This window comes from Pseudophryne corroboree, chromosome 9 (genome assembly GCF_028390025.1).
Source record: "Pseudophryne corroboree isolate aPseCor3 chromosome 9, aPseCor3.hap2, whole genome shotgun sequence".
Lineage (NCBI taxonomy): Eukaryota > Metazoa > Chordata > Amphibia > Anura > Myobatrachidae > Pseudophryne > Pseudophryne corroboree.
The window spans coordinates 91539954-91550490 of NC_086452.1; positions in this window are offsets into that span (position 1 = coordinate 91539954).

A 10537-nucleotide genomic window follows, 5' to 3' on the forward strand; every position below is an offset into this window, starting at 1 on the left:
GACATGAGGGTATGCATCCTTTATGTCCAGGGACACCATATAATCCCCCCTTCCAGGCTGGCGATGACCGCTCTGAGCGATTCCATCTTGAACTTGAACCTTTTAAGTATAGGTTTAAGGATTTTAAATTCAGAATGGGTCTGACCGAACCGTCCGGTTTCGGGACCACAAACAGGGTTGAAAAAACCCCATCCCCTGCTGTAGCAGGGGAACCTTGACCACCACTTGTTGAAGACACAATTTTTGAATTGCTGCTAAAACTACCTCCCTCTCTGGGGAAGAAGCCGGTAGGGCCGATTTGAAAAACCGGCGAGGAGAAGCCCAGGGATCCACCTGTGATTGAACTCAGACGTGGCTGAAAAGTCGAAGACGTGCCCCCACTGGGGCGGACTCCCTCAGCGGAACCCCAGCGTCATGCAGTGGATTTTGTAGAATCCGGGGAGGACTTCTGCTCCTGGGAACTAGCTGCAGTTGGCAGCTTTTTCCCCTTGCCCTTACCTCTGGCAAGAAAGGAAGATCCCCGTACTCTCTTGGATTTATGCGACCAAAAGGACTGCATCTGATAATGTGGCGTTTTCTTAGGCTGTGAGGAAACATAAGGCAAAAACGTTGATTTACCTGCAGTAGCGGTGGAAACCAGGTCCGTGAGAGCTTCCCCAAGTAAGTCCTCACCCTTGTAAGGCAAAACCTCCATATGCCTCTTCGAGTCGGTATCACCCGTCCAATGTCGGGTCCATAGGGCTCGCCTAGCAGAAATCGCGATAGCGTTGGCCCTGGAACCCAGTAGGCCAACGTCTCTCTGAGCATCTCTGATATATAGGACAGCATCCTTAATATGACACAAGGTCAATAAAATGGTTTCCTTATCCAGCGCATCAATATCAGCAGATAAGGTATCTGTCCGCGCTGCTAAAGCGCTACAAACCCAAGCCGACGCTATCGCCGATCTGAGTAATGTACCAGTATGTGTGTAAATTGACTTCAAAGTAGTCTCCTGCCTGCGATCAGCAGGATCCTTGAGGGCTGCGGTATCTTGAGATGGCAGCGCTACCTTTTTGGATAAGCGTATCAAGCTTTGTCCACCCTTGGGGAGGATTCCCACCATATCCTGTCCTTAGCCGGGAAAGGATACGCCATAAGAATCCTTTTGGGAATCTGCAGTTTCTTGTCTGGAGTTTCCCAAGCCCTTTCAACAACTCATTTATCTAATGTGAAGGGGGAAAAGTAACCTCAGGCTTCTTTTCTTTAAACATGTGGACCCTCGTGTCAGGTACCGAGGGGTCATCTGTTACATGCAACACATCCTTTATTGAAATAATCATATAATGAATACTTTTAGCCAATTTAGGCTGCAACTTTGCATCATCATAGTCGACACTGGAGTCAGAATCCGTGTCGGTATCAGTGTCAACTACTTGGGATAGTGGTTGCTTCTGAGACCCAGAAGGTCCCTGCGTCATAGTGAAAGGCAGGGCTTGACTCCCTGTACATTACCTGGACTCCGCTTGGTCCAACCTCTTGTGTAATAAATTCACATTTGCATTTAAAACATTCCACATATCCAACCAGTCAGGTGTCGGCGTTGCCGACGGAGACACCACACTCATTTGCTCCACCTCCTCCTTAGAAGAGCCTTCCACTTCAAACATGCCGACACACGCGTACCGACACCCCACACACTCAGGGAAATCTCTAATCTGGAGACAATTTCCAACAAGGCCCTTTGGAGAGACAGAGAGAGAGTATGCCAGCACACACCCAGCGCCAATGACCTTGGAAATATCCCAGATATATATAGCCCTTTTCTTTATATAATAACTGCGCCAAATTATGTGCCCCCCCCCCCTTCTTTAAAACCCTCTGTCACCGTGTTCAGCAGAGGAGAGTCCGGGGAGACAGCTTCTCAGCGGTGTGCTGTGGAGAAAATGGCGCTGGTTAGTGCTGAGGGATCAAGCTCCACCCCCTCAGCGGCGGGCTTCGGTCCCGCTCGATTTCTTCAATACTGGCGGGGGTTTTAAATATACAGCCCGCAGATCTATGGCCAGTCCTAGATGTTTATTATTGCTGCCCAGGGCGCCCCCCCTGTGCCCTGCACCCATCAGTGCCTGCCGTGTGTGTTGTGTGTGTGGGAGCAATGGCGCTACGCGTTACCTCTGAGAAGATCTGAAGTCTTCTGCCGCCTCTGAAGTCTTCTATCTTCTTATACTCACCCGGCTTCTATCTTCTGGCTCTGTGAGGAGGACGGCGGCGCAGCTCCGGGACTTACAGCGAGGGGAGACCTGCGTTCCGACTCCCTCTGGAGCTAATGGTTTCCAGTACCGTAAGAAGCAGAGCCTAGCATTTAAGTAGGTCTGCTTCTCTCTCCTCAGTCCCGCAATGCAGGGAGCCTGTTGCCAGCAGGGCTCCCTGAAAATAAAAAACCTAACAAAATTCTTTCTTTCAGAGAAACTCAGGAGAGCTCCCTGTAGTGCACCCAGTCTCCTCTGGGCACAGGATCTAACTGAGGTCTGGAGGAGGGGCATAGAGGGAGGAGCCAGTGCACATCCATATCTAAAGTTCTTTTTAGTGCCCTTGTCTCCTGCGGAGCCCGTCTATTCCCCATGGTCCTTACGGAGTCCCCAGCATCCTCTAGGACGTAAGAGAAATAGGGGTGTGGATCATTAGATCGACAATGTTTAGGTAGACCACTATAGGCCGACAGTCACTAGGTAGACAGGGTTAGAAGGTCGACATGATTTATTGGTTGACATGTGCTAGGTCAACAGGTCGACATGAGTTTTGTTTTTTTGTTGTTGTTTTCTTCGTAGAGTGACCGGGAACCCCAATTAGTGTACCGTATCCCCTTGCATGGCTCGCCATGCTTCGGGCAAGGTGCCTCGCTCCGCTGCCACTTCGCTTGGCACAGATTACCATTCCAATCGTAGTCCACGTTGATCGTTAAGTATTAAAAAGTTCAAAAAAAGAAAAAAAATTGAAAAACTCATGTCGACCTTTTGACCTGTCGACCTTCCAACCCTGTCGACCTTCCAACCCTGTCAACCTATAGTGGTTGACCTAAACATTGTCGACCTAGACAGTGTCGATCTTCAGACCGGATCCCGAAAAATAGTCACAGCCCAGTCCAACTTTGGAAACCTTAGATGTTGGTTAAATGAATTGATATTATGGAGGTCATTCTGAGTTGATCGTAGCGGTGCCGGCGCATGCGCAATTCCGACCCGATCGCTGCGATAAACTGCAGCGAGCGATCGGGTCGGAATGACCCCCAATATTCGAGACTTTGTGTGTCAAATATATCAGACATCAAACTGTCAGAAAAAAGGAGAGCTGTCAATATCTGGAATAAAATGCTTCTTACAAATTTGGGTGGCGGCACCACATTCTTGAGGCTGTCGAGTGAAATCTCCATCATATTCTATGCACAGACCACTAGCTGCAAAGCTGCAAAAAGCTCCTGAAGAAATACAACTCTAGTATTAATACAAGACTTTTTGGGGGTAAGAACAATATTTAACCTGCAGAGACGCAATATGTAACAGTGGCAAAAGCAGGATTTGCATTGGGGTTTCCAGAACTGGGTGGAGCCAATCACGGAGCGCCACGTTGTAGCACCCTCCTGATCGGCTGTGTGCTCCTGTACTGACTGACAGGCGGCACACGGCAGTGTTACAATGTAGCGCCTATGCGCTCCATTGTAACCAATGGTGGGGACTTTCTGCTCAGCGGTTGACCGAAAGTGACCTCACCGCTGAGCAGAAAGTTCCCACCATTGGTTACAATGGAGCGCATAGGCGCTACATTGTAACACTGCCGTGTGCCGCCTGTCAGTCAGTACAGGAGCACACAGCTGATCAGGAGGGTGCCACAACGTGGCGCTCCCTGATTGGCTGAAGAAACCCACTTAGACAGAAGTCAAAGTGGGTTTCTGGCATTCGGGGAAAGGGGTCCCATGTGAAAACATGGGGCCCCTTTCAGTGCGAGGTCGGGTCTGCGTTTTTTTTTTTTCCAAGTACGTGGATTACAACTGGATTATCCGAGGAGCCTTCTACACAGGATTTGGTGAGTATAATTTTTTCAACAGGTACCCCATGGATTCTACTGGAGAAGAGGACCGACCTGCGTGTGAACATAAGGTAAGTATGTGTATATGTTTGTGTGGATGGATGTATTAAAACTTTACTTTCAAGGTGTGTGTGTGTTGTCATTTTTGGGGTATTTTTTTAGTAGTAGTTCTACAGGTACCAGCGGCCCAGTTTTTCCGCCGCATGCTGGTACTTGTGGTTCTCCAAGTACCAGCTTGCGGGGGTGGCTTGCTGGGACTTGTAGTACTGCTACTAAAAACAATATTCATAACTATCCAAAAAGGCTATCAGCCCCCCATCCGCAGCCCATTGGATGGGGGGGACAGCCTCGGGCTTCACCCCTGGCCCTTGGGTGGCTGGGGGGGGGGGTTCTCTTGATTGAAGGGGTCCCAACTCCCCCAGGGTACCCCGGCCAGGGGTGACTAGTTGGATATTTGATGCCACGGCCGCAGGGCACTGTATAAAAGTGACCCCCGGCTGTGGCATTATCTGTCCAGCTAGTGGAGCCCGGTGCTGGTTTCAAAAATACGGGGGACCCCTTCGCTTTTTGGCCCCCGTATTTTTGGAACCAGGACCAGGCGCAGAGCCCGATGCTGGTTGCTTAAATATGGGGGAACCCCTGTCCATTTTTTTCCCATATTTCTGCAACCAGGATCGGCTCAAAGAGCCCGAGGCTGGTTATGCTTAGAAGGGGGGACCCCACGCATTTTTTTTTGGTAAAAATAACACTTTCCCACCCCTTCCCACTGATATACATGCACGGATCTCATGGATCCGTGCATGCCTATCCAATCACGGCTCAAAAAAGCAGGTCTGGTTTTTTTTAGCACTTTTTTACGATTTGTAATTTTTCACGGCAGTGTTTGGCTCTTTTGAAATTTGCACTTTTTAGTAAATGACCGAGTTCTGCTAATTTGCTGGCGTTTTTGACCGATGGTGTATTCATTCGTATTTTTTTTCTTGGACTTCCAAAAAAATACGAATGCCCTCATCACTGCCGTGATTTGAGTTTAGTAAATGACCGAGATGACACTTTGAAGAAAAAACGGCATCTCGGTCAAAATCGGGATCTTAGTAAATATACCCCAGGGTGTAGAAAACTAAATCACAGGAATTCTTGTCTTCCAGGGCATGTAGGTAAAGTGGCAGGACTGGGGGAGAGGAATGGTGGCTGTCAGCACAATCAGGCCCGATCTATCATCTACTATTTTTTTAAATAGGGGTGGTCTAGGTGGGTTGCGGGAGGCCCCAGAGATATAGGGTCTCAAGATTTCTGTTGCCGGCCCTGACCCTAACCCAGACCTCTAAACTAACCCTAATGCCTTAACCTAAAAGGCCAGACTGGATGGGCCATGTCATTCTTATCTGTCGTAATAAAATGCTGTGTTTCTGTGTATATGGTGCACTGCAAGAAAATATCTGCAAATCCAATGGTATGGTAACTGCGGTATAAACTGTACTTGCAATTGAACTAATTGAATTCAGCCCTATGAATAGAGAGATCCCCGTACAGCAGTCACAGAAAGGGTTAATCTCTGCAGCTTGTCACTCAGCTTACATTGTTGCTCTTTTATTTTTGCAGCGCTGGGAGTTGTAACCCACAGACCAGGTGTGTACACACACTGAGATTTATCCTTTCGATTTTGTCTATATAGTCAAAATCACAAGGAAAGTTAGTGCAAATCGCACTGTGTTAGGCAGCTTGCAATACCAATGCGATACCGATGAGTGGTCCCGCGGGGTCGGTATCGCTAGGAAAGACAGACTGTACAGGCAATCTTGACTATATAGTGTGTACTATCTGGTACAAAGTATAATCAAAATGAGCACTTAGTCAAAATCAAAGAAACAGTCAAAGTCGGTGCTTCTCTGCTCTGGGGGAATTCAAAGGAAATCACATAGTCGAAATCGGAGATAGTCAATATCTCACCATGTGTACGCACCTTACACATAACACAGCCCAACATGTCTATATTCCTGTATAGTGAATGTAATTCTCAGTATATGTCACTAATTCTCAGTATATGTCACTGACAGCTGTGCCGCTTATGTATTACTGTATAGTGCAGTGGTTCCCAAACTGTGTGCCGTGGCACCCTGGGGTGCCTCGGGACACTTGCAGGGGTGCCTTGGATTGGTGGTCCAGGACAAATTAAAATCATTTATGGTCAATGTAATAGGAAAAACCGGTGCTGGTGGCTGCCAATCATATAATATGTGGCCAAACAGAAGCAAATCTTGTCCCTCACCACACAATTTAACTTATGGATGACATATAAACACAATTTACTTAATTTAATATTTATTTCTAAATTTCACAATAAGAAGCTTTTGTCCTTGAGGTGCCGTGAAAAAAATTCTGATGCTCGAGGGCGCCGTGATTCCAAAAAGTTTGGGAACCACTGGTATAGTGGATGTAATTCTCAGTATATGTCCCTGACAGCTGCACAGTACCACTTGTGTAATCCTTTGTAAAGCATGTAAGTCTAAGTATATTTCCCTGACAGCTGCACAGTAACACTTCTGTTATACTTTGTAAAGCATGTAAATCTCAGTATATGTTCCTGACAGCTGCACAGTACCACTTGTGTAATCCTTTGTAAAGCATGTAAATCTCAGTATATACCACTGACAGCTGCACAGTACCACTTGTGTAATCCTTTGTAGAGCATGTAAGTCTCAGTATATGTCACTGACAGCTGCACAGTACCACTTGTATAATCTTTCGTAAAGCATGTAAATCTCAGTATATACCACTGACAGCTGCACAGTACCACTTGTGTAATCCTTTGTAAAGCATGTAAGTCTCAGTATATGTCACTGACAGCTGCACAGTACCACTTGTGTAATCTTTTGTAAAGCATGTAATCCTCAGTATATGTCACTGACAGCTGCTTCGCTAACCCTATACTGTAACACGCACACAGTACGGTAATAGATGGCCATGTCAGTGAAGCAGCATGTTGTTAGTTGGCAGGGGGGTGTTTTTTCTATATGAATTAAATTGCAGAATGCTGAATGTAAAGGTTTAGTTAAAGATAATTCAGTAAGAGGCAGATTCAATTATTAATATAATAGTAATTTACAGTTATTATATAGCATTTACAGAATAGCACAAACATTTACTCTTTTCCTATAAGTAAACAAGACACAAATACATATTATCTGATCAGGCTTAGCACAAGACCAGAACTTGGTGTTTCTTTTATTTACAAACATTACAAGTTATTTTACCATTGTAATATTTAAGTGCCCTACACACTTATAGATTTCACTAAACGATATAACGTTCTCGTTCATTATTGAATGAGAACTCGTTCATATCGTTCAGTGTGTAGGCACGTGGCCCCGCGCTCGTTCATTGTTGGTGCCGGGTCGCTTATACATGCAGGCCAATATGGACAATCTCATCCATATTAGCATGAATTGCTATGGAGCCGGGTGATGGGGGGAGTGAAGTGAAGTCACTCCCCCCGTCACCTCCCCCCTGCCGCCGTGTCACCCATATCAGCTGTGGGCAGCTCGGCGGCGGATCACTGAGTGTGTAGGGCCCTTTAGTATTACATATTATGGGGGAAATTTACTAAGCTCCCGATTTTGACCGAGATGCCGTTTTTTCATCAAAGTGTCATCTCGGTAATTTACTAAACACTAATCACGGCAGAGATGAGGGCATTCGTAATTTTTTGCAAGTCCAAGTAAAAAATTACGAATGAATACACCATCGGTCAAAACGCGGCTGTTTAAGTATGAATCTCGGTCATTTACTAAGAAGTGCAAAGCAAAAAACAAACAAACACTGCCGTGAAAAATTACAACTCGTAAAAAAGTGCTAAAAAAAACCAGACCTTTTTTTTTTATTCGTGATTGGATAGGCATGCACGGATCCATGAGATCCGTGCATGTATATCAGTGGGAAGGGGTGGGAAAGTGCTTATTTTTTCAAAAAAAATTGCGTGGGGTCCCCCCTCCTAAGCATAACCAGCCTCGGGCTCTTTGAGCCGATCCTGGTTGCAAAAATATGGGGAAAAAAATGACAGGGGTTCCCCCATATTTAAGCAACCAGCATCGGGCTCTGCGCCTGGTCCTGGTCCCAAAAATACGGGGGACAAAAAGAGTAGGGGTCCCCCGTATTTTTAAAACCAGCACCGGGCTCCACTAGCTGGACAGATAATGCCACAGCCGGGGGTCACTTTTATATAGTGCCCTGCGGCCGTGGCATCAAAAATCCAACTAGTCACTCCTGGCCGGGGTACCCTGGGGGAGTGGGGACCCCTTCAATCAAGGGGTCCCCCCCCCCCAGCCACCCAAGGGCCAGGGGTGAAGCCCGAGGCTGTCCCCCCCCATCCAATGGGCTGCGGATGGGGAGGCTGATAGCCTTTGTTGTAAAAGAAAAGATATTGGGGGTAATTCCAAGTTGATCGCAGCAGGAATTTTGATAGCAATTGGGCAAAACCATGTGTACTGCAGGGGAGGCAGATATAACATGTGCGGAAAGAGTTAGATTTGGGTGGGTTATTTTGTTTCTGTGCAGGGTAAATACTGGCTGCTTTATTTTTACACTGCAAATTAGATTGCAGATTGAACTCACCACACCCAAATCTAACTCTCTCTGCACATGTTATATCTGCCCCCCCCCTGCAGTGCACATGGTTTTGCCCAACTGCTAAAAAATTTCCTGCTGCGATCAACTTGGAATTACCCCCATTGTTTTTAGTAGCAGTACTACAAGGCCCAGCAAGCCTCCCCCGCATGCTGGTACTTGGAGAACCACAAGTACCAGCATGCGACGGAAAAACGGGCCCGCTGGTACCTGTAGTACTACTACTAAAAAAATACCCAAAAAAAGACAAGACACACACACCGTGAAAGTATAATTTTATTACATACATACACACATACTTACCTTAAGTTCCCACGCAGGTCGGTCCTCTTCTCCAGTAGAATCCAAGGGGTACCTGTTGAAGAAATTATACTCACGAGATCCAGGGGTCCAGGCTCCTCGGGAAATCCAGGGGTAATCCACGTACTTGAAAAAAATAACAAAACGGTGTCCCGACCACGAACTGAAAGGGGACCCATGTTTGCACATGGGTCACCTTTCTACGAATGCCAGAAACCCACTTTGACTTCTGTCTAAGTGGGTTTCTTCAGCCAATCAGGGAGCGCCACGTTGTAGCACTCTCCTGATCAGCTGTGTGCTCCTGTCCTCACTGACAGGCAGCACACGGCAGTGTTACAATGTAGCGCCTATGCGCTACATTGTAACCAATGATGGGAACTTTCTGCTCAGCGGTGACGTCACTTTAATTTAATGGACACTACTGTGTGATGTAATGTGACTGATGGACACTACTGTGTGATGTAATGTGACTGACGGACACTACTGTGCGGTGTAAAGTGAATCGGTACTATGAAGCCACACCCCTATTTTTGCACCAACCCTATTTTGCCTGTCAGGAGGGCAGGGGGGGGGGGGGGGGCACCAAAGGAAACTTTTGCCCAGGCACCACAAGGTCTAGAACCGGCCCTGTGCAGAGGATATATTCCACTACAAGAGTCACTGAAGCATCACAACAGGGCAGTGCATAACAATAAAAAATCACAAATATATTATATATGAAACAAATCCTCTCCACTGATAAAAGGGAGGCTGTCCACACACAGATCTCGTCAGTCAATTTGAAAGTCTGTGCTGCAATCCCCTGAGGGTCATAACCCAGCGATGGCGCCACGTGGCCATATTAGTATTTAATGGGAGGTACACTAATACTGCAGCATTAGACAGGATTGGCTACAGTTCCTGTCCAATCAGGTGCCGCATTTATTACACACCTCAAGTCTGACCTGGTTTAAATAAAAACCCAAGACTTGGATGCAGCTTTCCTCTTACCCCGAGTACACACCTGAACGATTCAGTGATCTTGCTATGGGCCTATATGATGTAATGATTTATGGTGCCCGAGTGCACACTGCCAGATCCGGAATACGACACTATATCATTACAGCCAGGGGTGTAGCGAGGGTGGCTCCAGTGGAGCTCAAGCTCTGGGCGCCGGAAAAGTTAAAGGGCGCGCCACCACCTGCCCCCCCCTCACTCTGCCCAATATACCGCAGGTTGCTGTAGAGGCAGCCGCATAGCAGGAGAAGGAAAAGTAGAGAGGCACACACTGACTCGGTCTCTGAGACTAGGTAGGGAACAGGACAGGCCAGAGGCGACAGCAGGAAACACTGACAGCCGGCACATGCTGGAACTCTGCCCACCCTCTTTATATGTCTCACTGTCTGCTTGTAGCTGTGCAGCTGGGTTACTTCTGTCCTGCTACATCACTCTTTGTTCCCTTGGCTGCAGCACCTCTATCTGCCCTAGCTGCTGCAGCACCTCTCTGTCCCAGATGCTGCAGCAGCACATCTCTCTATCCCAGCTGCTGCAGCAGCACCTCTCTCTGCATTAA